Genomic DNA, 13262 nt, shown 5'->3' with positions numbered 1-13262 from the left:
GGCTCTTCTCCATAGCCCAAGGTGGTCGGTACATGGGGATAATGAATGGTTAAAAGTAGAAAATGTCGAATTGCAAGGCCCAGTGTGGCGCAGTTGCCAAACATGGATGCCAGGGTCTGTTGGCACTTGGAAAACCACAAGTGCCAGCTTGAACCTGCAGTTTAAGAAATAAAAACTCCACATCAGTTTTCCTCCTGATTGTGGTCCTAGCGCTATTTTTTTTTTTTTTTTTTTACAAACTACAGGTCCCATCTGGCCCAGGTGCCAGGGCAAGCTGGCACTTCTGGTTCTCCAAGTACCAGCTTGCCTTGGTAGCCTGTAGTATACTATGAAAAATCCCTCCCCACAGTTTTATTAAGATGGGGAGGGGCAGTTCCCACTCCTCCCTCCCTTCTAGTCAGCACTGCCCCATGGCTGTGCCCGCTGTGTGCCCTTCTCTTAGGCAGCATGGGCAGCAGTGACCCACTTGTTCTCCCCCCAGCTCTGTTGCTGCTGTTCTCCCAGCAGCCACAAGGAGAGCTGCTAGCGAAGGGCAGCAGAGGCTGGAGACAAGCAGAATTGTCCCCGGAGCTGGGGAGGAGCAGCACATACAAGGGGATGGGTCCTTGAGAGTATTGAGATCAGCCTGCCCCTGGGACTGCACACAATGCAACAATGTGCTTAGCCGGGGGTGGGGGGGGGGGGGGAGTTGTGTCCTGTCCCCTCTCCCCAATCTCCCCAATCTGTCTCTTTTTAAAATGCTGCATGGAGCTACAGTATTGTGTGCACACTGAAGAAAGCCACAACATAACTTAAATAATAATTATAGTTGTTTCTCATAATACAGGAAAGTTATTTGTTCATAAAACAATAATACAGTATATGTTTTAAGCTTCTGTACTCACTTTCAGCTTCTGTTCACACCGCAGCAAAGATGAGCACAGTTCCAGCTGTAGTTCTTCACACAGCTAGCACTGAGCACATGCATTCATATAAGTATACATTTACAAAGCCACCCCCATCTGCCTTCGGGATAAAAGTCATATGGAACAATTCCTCGAAATCTACTTATCTGCCTGCAATTTTCACTAACTCTTACTGCTAAGAGCTAGATGACATCCTCATGGGCCCCTGGTCAAGAGACTGACTTGGGCACACACCATCCGTGAAAAGACACGTTGGCTACATATACGGTATATAGATGCTGCACTCATACACACAGATGTCATTTTGTGAAACATTATAATATCACTGACAAATGCTATCTGGAGGAACATACTGTCTTGAAATATACTTTAGATTTCTTCTGTCTAAATTAACTGTTCCAGCTGAACTTAATTTATGTGTCAAGAGTAATTCATCAGCAGTTGTGTCCCCTGTTAAATGCTTATTTCCACACATTAATTATGTGATTATTATACAGTAGTTTGAATTATGTGCTTTAAACATACTGTATGTGTTAATACAGTATGCATAATAAACATTTTTTTTTTAACTTGATAGGATAAAAGTGCTCTAAATTGTTATTTGGTATTGGATGAATAGCCCCCACATTTTTACAATAGCCACCCCATAACCGTGATACCCTCAAAAGTAAATGAAAAGGCGCTACTTGACATTTATACCCCCATCAAATCCAAATATAACATTAAAAACACATTCATCACATAACATTAATACTAATCTTTGAAAGATAGTCAACTACTTATAGTATGTGATTTCTTAGTTTTTTATTTTTAATAAATTAGCAAAAATTAAGAAAAAACTTTTTTCACGTTGTCATTATGGGGTATTATGTGTAGAATTTTGAGAGAATAAATGAATTTATTCCAGTTTGGAATAAGGCTGTAACATAACAAAATGTGGAAAAAGTGAAGCGCTGTGAATACTTTCCGGATACACTGTACTTTGTAATCCCTTTCATTTCTTCCCCTCAAATATATGCTCTTTTCTTAATTTCTTTTATCATATCAGACTAAGGGCCTAATTCAGACCCGGTCGCTGCTGTGCGGTTTCGCTAAATTTAGCACATCTACAATCAGGTCTGAATTAGGCCCTAAGTTAGCAAGTGCTTGAGTAGTGCACAGTCCCTCTTAGCTGTTCTCATATCAGACTAGGTTAGCCAGTGCTTGAGAGGTGCACAGTCCCTCGTAGCTGTATCAGACCGATATTGGTGGTCATTTCGAGTTGTTCGCTAGCTGTTTTCGGTCGCTGCGCAGCGATCAGGCAAAAAAAACGGCACGTATGCGCATGCATACGCGCGACGTACTTTCAAAACAGCCAATACAGTTTCACGCAAGGTCTAGCAACGCTTTTCAGTTGCACTGCTGGCCGCAGAGTGATTGACATGAAGTGGGTGTTTCTTGGAGGTAATTGACCGTTTCTGGGGAGTGTGTGGAAAAACGCAGGCGTGTCAGATACAGACGCAGGCGTGCCTGGGGAAACGCAGGCATGGCTGGCCGAACGCAGGGCGTGTTCGTGACATCAAAACAGGAACTAAATAGTCTGAAGTGATCGCAAGGTAGGAGTAGGTCTGGAGCTGCTCAGAAACTGCACAATCTTTTTTTTTTGTAGCCACGCTGCGATCCTTTCGTTCGCACTTCTGCTAAGCTAAGATACACTCCCAGAGGGTGGCGGCTTAGCGTTTGCACAGCTGCTAACAGCAGCTAGCGAGCGAACATCTCGGAATGAGGGCCATTGTTTTCTCCACAACTCTAGCTCTCTTCTCATTTGATATCAGTGGCAGATGGACAGGAGATGTGTTCATGTAGTCATTTGTGTATTGTGAATTGTGTGCACTTACTTTACATGTTTCAGCTGTTTTGCTTATCTCCACTATTTATTCTACATGCAGTTACATACAGTACATATAATTATTTTATAAGGCCTGAAATGTACTATTTAACATATAACTTGCTTTCTAGACAATCCTACTATAAGTATAGATTGCAAACACTGCTGTTTTACGGCAGAACATGCATTGCATGGCAGTGCAATATCCACATTGTTTATCATACTGTGATTTCTAGTGAACACAGAAAATGATCATTATTGGAAAGTGTATCATAATAAATAATCTATCTTATACTGAGTAAAATAGGTTAAAGTAAAATAGAATGCTAGTGTATGCCATTTTGCAATATTTGTGTTATTAGTTTGATTAAACATAACAACATCAACTCCAGAATGTGTAGTGTATTCTAACTATCTAAACGAGCATAATCTTCTGGTAACAAAAGTGTTAATTACTTTTTTAGAGAATGAATCTTAAATGACTCATGAAAGAAATTATTCCAAAATAATTTTTATCTCAAGGGCACTTTACTCTGACTGAAGTAATGGAGCCTCATTTCTCATGGTTTATAATGTCATCCAGTCCCTGTAAATTATATTATTTCCAGTTATTTATATCCTCGCCTCTTACAGCACATATGTAGTAGGCTGCAAATAACCTTAGGAGAATTTTATTTCCCTTACATTCCAATTTATTTGATACTTTAATAATTCTGACTAGCTATGAACATATGTTTCCTATATATCATACCTTTTAGTATTAATTTGCTATGTCAACCATTCCAATTGATTTACAGCCATGAAGTAAAGCGTGCTGCATTTTCACCTGTACTACATTTATTAAGACTAACATACCCACATTTACATTTCACATAAACTTATTATAATATTAAAATATTATTATTGGTTGTATTTATGAATTTGTTTCTTGATAGATCACCTCCAGTATTATATAAACATTTCAATCGTGCAGTTTTGGATGAACTTAGGACTTGGAAGTTTGTAATAATTCACCTTAATGTTTTCTCTTAATAGACCAAGTATAATTGGGTCTGGGACTCCAGGTCGACACCCAAAAGGTCGACACACCTTAGGTCGACACAAATTGGTCGACACAGCTTAGGTCGACATGGACAAAAGGTCGCCATGAACAAGGTCGACATGGAAAAAGAACGACATGGGTTTTCAGTGGCAAACGCAGGATTTGCATGGGGGGGTTTCCAGAACTGGGCGGAGCCAATCACGGGGGTGGGGACTGAGGTGACCCAGTATATGCTGGGTCCGTAAAACTAGTGTGTCTGTGTGTGTGTGTGTATGTATATATATATATATATATATACATACACACACACACAAATACATATACATAGCATAGTAAACATGCATATATATATATATATATATATATATAATGTACACACACATACAGTACACATATATATACACATGTGTGTATATATATATATATATATATCTCATATGTGTGTGTGTGTTTATATGTATGTATGTATATACATGTGTATATATGTATGCACATGGATATATATGTACTATAATTAAAATAAAGTAAACTTTTATTGCACTTACAAGTGCCACCAGGAAGACAGCAGGCTGCAGAGGACGCTAGACAGCCATTAATAATACTCATGCAGCTAATTAAAAAAAAATTATTATTTTTTTTTTAGTTGAGGGGGGTTTCTGGGTGCTAGGAAACCCCCCTGGGTGCGCCACTGGTTTTTAATGTTTTTTTGGTGTCGTTGTCTTCGTAGATTGACCGGGAACCCCAATTAGTGCACCGCATCCCCTCGCGTGGCTCGCTTCGCTTGTCATGCTTCGAGCAAGGTGCCTCGCTGTGCTCGGCACAGGTTACCATTCCCAATCGTAGTCCATGTGGATCGTAAAGTATGAAAAAGTAAAAAAAAATGAAAAAATTTGAAAAACTCATGTCAACCTTTTTCCATGTCGACCTTGTGCATGTCGAGCTTTTGTCCATGGCGACCTAAGGTGTGTCGACCAATTGGTGTCGACCTAAAGTGTGTCAACCTTTTTGGAGTCGACCTGGAGTCCGGATACCGTATAATTAGGGGTAAATTTACCAAGTGGCGGCTTTTGCAAACATCTGCTTCTTGGTGTATTCAACCCCAAGATTTTAATTGTTGATAATATTAAAAGCTTTTACATTTTGGAGTTAAACACACAACCCACTGCTTAGTAAATTTACTCCTTAGTACAGTACTTACAATTATTCATTTAGCATTTCCAGTAGAACAGCTGCATGTCCCAAGAGCAATCCCTGTGACCATCCCTGCACACACTTTGCAGGGACACTATTATTTTATCTGATTGGCTATATTCAAAGGACTGTTATATGTATTGCTCAAATCAAAAGGCTGCAGTTCTGAAATCATGTTCATGAAATAAGGATTATGGTTAGCTGCAATTGCAAGCCTGTAAAATCTCTTGTAGTTGGAGTCTGTTATTGGCCAGATCCCAAAATGTGAATTATGTTAATGCCTAAATTAATTGAGTTCCTTTTGTACACCAAGCCCTGCTGTCCTATTGAAAATGCTTCCATACTGTATAATGTCTTGCTGGGGAAATCTCTCAGACTAATGGTTTAAAATACTACGCAGTCATATTAATGGAACCAGGGTTAATCTTTCCCAATTATTATTATTACTACCTGCAAGTCCACAGACATAACTCTTGCAGACATTACATTTACTTTCACTTAAAAGAATATCTCTCTAATAGCTCTCTCAAACATGTAGCAGTGACATGGAGGTTCCATGTTAAGGACTCCTCAGTTTAGGAAAAGACTACAGCAGGGCCGGTGCTAGGGTGTTCAGTGATCCCCCTGCAAACTATAAATTTGCGCCCTCCCATACTTCACAAAGGGTCAGCATGTGTCAGGAAAATGGGTGTGGTCTCACAAGGAAGGGGCGTGGTCACACAATTGCACCCCCATTTCAAATTATGCCACACAGAAGCACAATCTTATTCACATTACACCACACGTAGTAGTACTGCTCATTCACATAATGCCCCCAGTAGTACTGCCACTTATACACAAAATGCCCACAGTAGTGCCACTTATACATACTGTATATTGCCCACAGTAGTAGTGCCACTTATACAAATAATGCCCCCCAGTAGTAGTGCCACTTATACACATAATGCCCACAATAGTAGCACCCCTTATACATAATGCTCACAGTATGCTGTTTATACATATAATGCCCCCCAGAGTAGTGCCCCTTATACGCATAATGCCCCCAGTAGTAGTGCTGCTTATACATAATGCCCATGGTAGTAGTGCTGCTTATACACAGAATGCCCACAGTAGTAGTGCAGCTTATAGATAATGCCCACAGAAGTGCCTCTTATACATAATGCCTTCAATATGCCATAGTGCACCCGGTAGTATCATCCTAATACATAATGACCACAGATGTGCTGCTTATACATTATGCCCCCAGTAGTAGCATCCTTATACATAAGGCACCCATAACTTTATTGTGATTACATAAACCTTTCTTAAGCTAGCTTATCACTAAATAAAATGACACACACACTGAAATAAAGACACGGACACGGTAGCTGGAGTTAAAGGTCAGACGATATTTATTGATCGCTGACCAACTCTTTAAACTATAATTGTAATTGAATTGGAATTAAGTTAGATTGTAAAGTTAAATTTAGATTGGAGGATGGCAAAGGAAAAAGTCGCTACCAGACACCAGCTCCAGTCCCTTGGATGAAATACATCCACCAAGGAGGGGAGTACCCAAACCCTGCCTCCTTCCTGCATAACCCGCATTGTGCTGGCCTCACCACTCTTTTCTCTGGCAAACGTTCGGTTCCCGCAGGGGAACGTCTAAATGTCCAACCGCAAGAGAAGGACACACCTGCCGTCCTTCTAAAGAGGGTGCCCCACAATGACCACTTATGCCTGTTTGACCGCTGGTTGGTAGCGACTTCCCGCCAATCTGGCTTTCAATAGCCTACTGAAGAGAACAAACAAATCAAATTTAATCAGGGAGGGCGGGCGGGCATACAATAAATGGCAAGAGGAAGTCTGAGGCACATGACCCTGCCCTATATACTATCCTGAGACCAACCCCTTAAAGCTTGACGGACCACCCTCTGATCCTATAGGAAAAAACCACCGGAAACATGATCTGCCTAGCAACTGCTTAGTCATCAACAACCAATCACCAAAAGTTGGGCTCTTATATGGCCTCAGGCTTATGCAGCCTTCAGCTAATCTAAGGCGCCCATAACTTTATTGTGATTACATAAACCTTTCTTAAGCTAGCTTATCACTAAATAAAATGACACACACACTGAAATAAAGACACGGACACGGTAGCTGGAGTTAAAGGTCAGACGATATTTATTGATCGCTGACCAACTCTTTAAACTATAATTGTAATTGAATTGGAATTAATTTAGATTGTAAAGTTAAATTTAGATTGGCGGATGGCAAAGGAAAAAGTCGCTACCAGACACCAGCTCCAGTCCCTTGGATGAAATCCAACCACCAAGGAGGGGAGTACCCAAACCCCGCCTCCTTCCTGCATAACCCGCATTGTGCTGGCCTCACCACTCTTTTCTCTGGCAAACGTTCGGTTCCCGCAGGGGAACGTCTAAATGTCCAACCGCAAGAGAAGGACACACCTGCCGTCCTTCTAAAGAGGGTGCCCCACAATGACCACTTATGCCTGTTTGACCGCTCGTTGGTAGCGACTTCCCGCCACCAAAGGTTTACAAAACCGCCACCGCCATCCGAACAAACAAATAAGAGCAAACTAAGAACAAACTAAAGAGCCCTAACGAACATGACCGAAAACATCCTCCAGGAAAAACTGCACTCCATCCGGAGAAAGATGAACCCCATCCTCCTTGTAGAACTGCCGGTTACGCAGCACAAGTAAAGGATGCCTGACAGCTACTCCCCCTATGGCCCTAACAAACAGAGATACCGCCGAATTCACCTTCTTGCAAGCCTTCTCCAGAGCTGAGAAACGCACTGCACCCCGCCAATGAAAACGCGGCACTATCTCCGACCACACAATACAGACTCCTGGCCAGTGATAACGAATCGCCACCAAATCCGCTTTAATGGACAAAATTAAATCTTTGCCCTTAACTCGGCCCAAATCATTGCCACCTAAATGCCGGTCGATACAACGGGGCGACCCCAGCGGCGCTCACGATGAAAAAGGAGCTGCAACAAATCACCCCAAAGCAAGCCCCTGACACCTACCCAACGCAACTCCCTAGCTACGAAAACATCAGCCGCCCTAAGTGCCATGGGATGCCTCGCCGCCCAAAGAACATAAGAATGGCCAACCACCCACACCTGCTCCCCAAAATCAACGACAGCTGAAAAAGAAAAACACCCTAACATCAGAAATTTGAACACAAAACATAGATAATGCAATAAACAAATTAACCCAAGTAAAGGAGAAAACTCAAAAAACCTCCTGTGGACCTTAAGAGAACAGCCAATTGAAATTAGGCCCCCTCGGAGGAAAATGTAAAAATTCACTTCACACCCTCGATTCCTGAACGGTAAGCGTTCAAAAACCGACGAGTAAACAAGTTTTTGAGTAGCGCAACAGGAGCAACTGCATCTTATCAAAACGGACATAAGACTTATAGGAGGCAGACTTCCAACAACCCAGCACCCGAAACAGCCGCCGGGGAGGAGCTCGTAGCCGCGGCATGCGTAGCCACCCCAAACCGAAGGGAATGGGTACCGAAGTCCGCCCCGCGCAAGCCCAGCGCCTCCAAACATTTCTTAAACACTGCAGTAAATTGGAACTTATTCAGCGGGCCAACGCGCGCCTGCACTAGCAATTGGTTGCCACCCGAAGGCCCCAACCGGAGATACTCCCGCATCCGCCGCAGCGGGCAAGCACTCCATCCTCCCGGGCCTCCAAGGACACCCAGCGACCCCTGACCTGTTGATCTGTCTTGGACCGCACAATCCTACAGAGCAACAGGCCATCCTGCAGGCGCACATTCCTGCAAAGCATACCGGACTCACGAGATGCCTTACTGCACGCCCCTAACTCGCTCACTCTGAAAGCCCCAAAGAAAGCTAGGGCAAACACAACTAAAAAAAAAAAGGGGCCACCTCGAACACCGAGATCGCAATTCGAGACAGCACACGCAGCAACTCCGTTAGAAGCTGCAAAGTCCCGGGTCTGCGGGAGTTCGCGGGCGCCGGTCGAATCCTAGCTCATCCTTTAAGTGCTCTGGAAAGGACAAAAGACCCGGGGGTCCATCATTCCGTGGAGCCGAAAGTGACAGGAAAATTGCCCGCAAGGGCAGAAGACATGTCCGCATTTGACCCACCCCCTCGATAAGGCTCCCAAACACAGGCCATCAAAACGTCCGCCAGGAACTCCTCCGCCACACCGTACCTACTTATAAAGGCCGACCAAATACACCAGGCCGCATCATATGCCCTGAGCGTGGAAGGAGCCAACGCACACTTGGCCAGATCAGCTAACCCGACTCGACAACCCGCCAGACAGAAGGCGGGCACGGTAAACCCTCCGCTGCCGTTCCCGGAACCAAACGCCCGGAATTAATCAAACTGGAACCGAGACAACGCACGCGCAACTCCGTTGTCGATTCCGGAAACGTGATGGGCCCCGAAATTAATATTGGACCGCAAGCAAACCAGCACCAGATGTCACAAAAACCGAAAAGCCTGTGGAGAAGAAGAACGCTGATTATTGATAGCGTGTACCCCTCCCAAATTGTCGCAACGGAACGAGATGTCCCGATTCGAGACTGGCAGGCCCACAATTCCAGAGCAACTATGAATGGGAACAACTCCAGCAAGGAGGTTCTCGGCGAAACCCTGTGACACCCAAGAGGACGGCCAAGCAGCAGCGCACCACGACCCGGCATAAAATGCCCCAAAGCCATGACTGCCCGAGGCATCAGTGAACAACTGGAGCCAACCGTTGGAACAACAAGGGGGAGGCCATAAAAACCGCCCCATTGAAGGACACCCGAGAAGAAACCCAAACTCGCAAATCATCCCTGATCTTGCGGGAGAGGTACACAGTATGATGCTGCCCGACCGTACCCGCCGTGGCCCGTTCAAGTTTGCGACAGAAAACCCTACCTATGGGGCCAATCCAGCACGCAAAGTTGAAGGAACCCAGCGACGACTGTATCTGCTTAAAACGAAATCTGCGCCTGCCCAAACAATCGAGAATTAAACCCAAAAGCTTACGCACTTTATCCTCAGGGAGGAGACAGCAACCCGCCACTGTGTCTATTTCAATTCTCAACTAGCTATGACAACTACAGGGGCCCTCCCACTTGTCCAGCGCGACGGGAACCCCCAAACTTTCGACCAAGGACCTGGCAACCGACAGAATATCGCCCCAGACCGAAATGCCCCCTGGGCCCACAAGAGAGAATCGTCCCGTTAGTGAGCCACCTCGGGGTGACCGGAGGCGGCCTGGACGGACCTCAAAATAGGCGCAGGAGCCTGAACAGCCCATGGGGAGACACTGATCCACATAAAACTCTGCCCCCAATTTGAAAACCTGAAACCGCAGGGAATACGGGTGCAGGGGAAGGAGCCGAAAAGCCGATTCCACGTCTAATTTTGCCAAACAGGCCCCCCGGACCACCGTCCCGAACCCAGCGCAGAGCCTCATCAAAGGACTGATAACGCCCCTGCACACGGCCTCGGGAATGGAGTCATTAACCGAACGCCAGGAGTCTGCGATTAGTGCTGTATCAGGCGGAACTTACCCGGGGCCATCTTGGGCATCCCCCCCATGGGGGAGATGCCCAAGGAGGGCAGAGGGGGAAAGGCGTAGGGCCCACACATGCGCCCCACGCCGATCTCCGCGTCCTCTTTCCGCCGGACCACGTGCGGGAATTCGCGAGCCACCTTCAAATACCGGCGCGCCACCACGTGCACAGAATCCGAAATGGACAGGCGAAAACCATGACGAAAACCCTACAAAAGGAAAAAACACTGCCGACTTGTCGGGGTATAAACAAAGCCAGCGGCGCAATTCGGGAACCCGAATAGGGGAGGGAGCCTTACTTACCAACTCCCCCGGCCTCGGCAGGAGCGGAGGGCTTACCGCTCGCCGACAAGGTGCAGTCCCTTGCCGGTTGACCGGCCCCGCGCAACTTGCACGCGTGGCGAAAACGACAATCTACACCCCTAGTGCATTTCCCTTCGCTGTGGCAAAACCCTGGCCGTTCTTCGAGGAGCGGGAACCCGAAACACCGGATGCCACGGGCATTTTGACCGCAGCGTCCGCCGTGGGCTAGACCTGCTGCGTGACCTACAACCAAACCTCGACATACTTGAAACCCGCGGGCAGAATGGGGCTGCCAACCCGATTACGACGGAACCTCCCATCGCAATCACGCCAAGCGGAGCCCTTGGACTTCAAGTACATGTCATGCACCAGAAAGAGATATTTAACCAAGGTGGGATACTCTGCGGGCTGCGATTCGGTGTAGCAGCCATGAAAACCGAGAAACCCCGTTACCACAGGTGACCCGTACGGAAAGCATTGTCCCCAATACCCCCCATTTTCTTAGCTGCGTCAAAAGTCTGCCGCGTCTCATCCGTAAGTGTGTAGACGTCGACGTACTTCCCTTTCCTGATTGTCTCCCGCATACGCTTGCGAACACCACGCGTAACGGCCGTATTGGCGCAACGCACCAGTACCGGATAACTGGGGGGCTCAGAGGGAACCGATGTCACCGGCGCCATCCGCGCTGCCTTAGCCACGCACCGCGCAATAAGACTAGCAAGTTTACGCGGGCGCCGAGGGGAACCTGAAGAAACACTACTAGAAGAGGTGGAAGAAGTGCTATAATAACAATGAGAAGGAAATCGCATGCTCACCAGCTCCTGAAGGACCCGGAACAGTGTCATCTGCTTCACCCGCCTCCGGTTGGGGCAGAACATCTCCCGTCGGTGCCGCGGCCGCCACTCTTCCCGTGCTCCGGCCCCTCCGTGACGAAGACCCCGATGTCCCCGAACTCGCCATCATCTGAGCGGAGGAAAAATAAGGGACAACAGGTGCAGGAGAAACCTGCGCATTGACAACAATGGGGGAAACATGCGGGGGCGGGGGCACAGCAGCCTTGCTTGATGGCGGGAGGGCAGCGGCGGGTGGGGGCAACCCGCTGATGGGAAAGGACCGCCGTGGGAGATGGCCGGACCGACCGCCGGCGCAAACTAGCTGTAGTACGCAGGAAGCCACGTGGGCGAGGGGAAAGTGGGCAGTAGAACCAGGAAACACTGCAGAAACGGGGGGGACTGTGAGGGGGGGTGCCCAAACTGGGCCAATGCGGCCGGAGAGGCCGGGTAAGACCTGAGATACGGGCCCGAAAATGCCGGGGACGGGAGTGCAACCCTGGGGCAGCTGACCGACCGCGTGGGCAGGGCCCCGGCGACCGAATTAGCGAAACCTGCCGTAAATGCGGCGCAGAGGAAACTGGGGGCCCAGCGGACATAGCCCATGAGGACGGGGGGACGCCTGCGCGACGGGCCAGGGGAGGCCACCGGGGACCACTGACCCCCTGCTAACCCCAGGAGGAGCAAAGGACGGAGGAGGGCCGGGAAAGTGTAACGCAGCGGGGGAATGGGGGCCGAGCGGAAGAGCCCCTGCCGTGGCCACCCACCCCGGGGACCCCTAACTGGCGGCGCGGACGGGGCGGCAATACCCCTGACAGTGCCGCTGCCCACCCCATCCGCACCAGCGACGCTATAACCGCTGTGCAAACAGGCCAGCAACCGGACCCAATTAACCCAAGAGGGGGCATAGGAAAAACCTGCTGCCCCGCATTCACACTGACTCCCAGCGGTGGCCGCCCCCCTCCTCCCCCCCCCCCCCCCGCAGCCCGCCCGCGAACGCCGGGCACCACGTGGGCGCCGGCACCGCCGGCCGGAGCCGACCGCGGTGAAGACACGGGGGAGGCGCCGGAAGCCGCCGGGCGAGGGAGCCGCCAGGCGAACACCTCTCGCCGGGGCCGCCCGCGCCCGGAGCCCAGTCGGGACCTAAACTGCCACAGCCGGGGCAGCACGTTCCCCGGCAGGGCAAGAGGAAGCAGCAGCAGTGGCGGCGCGGGCCGAAGCGGCCCGACCCCATCGCGTACCCATGGTCGCAGGGACCAACCTGGGGGACGCTGCGCACGGGGAATGGGACCGCTGGGGATACTAGGCATAGCAGCGGCACCGGGAGGGGGGGAGAGGACCCGCAGGGCCGTGGCATGCCGGGGTGGGGGAGACAAACGGGGGAATCAAATGGTTTAAGCAAACAGGGGAAGGGTGTACCATGTAAGCTGAACCATACCAATGCAGGAAAAGAAAAAACAGAAAAACTAACACCACAATGTCACTTATCTGATAACAAGTACTCAGCCTTCCTGGGCCATACAATAAATGGCAAGAGGAAGTCTGAGGCACATGACCCTGCCCT

General features: G+C 48.4%; 1 protein-coding gene across 8 annotated transcripts in view; it reads left to right on the top strand.

The window, feature by feature from the left end:
- The window catches only part of LAMA2 (laminin subunit alpha 2), a 1276598-nt gene that overhangs the window by 1085593 nt on the left and 177743 nt on the right, over nucleotides 1–13262 (top strand). The gene's annotated exons all lie outside the window — the stretch shown is intronic.

This window comes from Pseudophryne corroboree, chromosome 4 (assembly GCF_028390025.1).
Source record: "Pseudophryne corroboree isolate aPseCor3 chromosome 4, aPseCor3.hap2, whole genome shotgun sequence".
Classification (NCBI taxonomy): Eukaryota; Metazoa; Chordata; class Amphibia; order Anura; family Myobatrachidae; genus Pseudophryne; species Pseudophryne corroboree.
The sequence above is the reverse complement of the archived record's forward strand: the minus strand, read 5'-3'. Positions and strand labels throughout refer to the sequence as shown.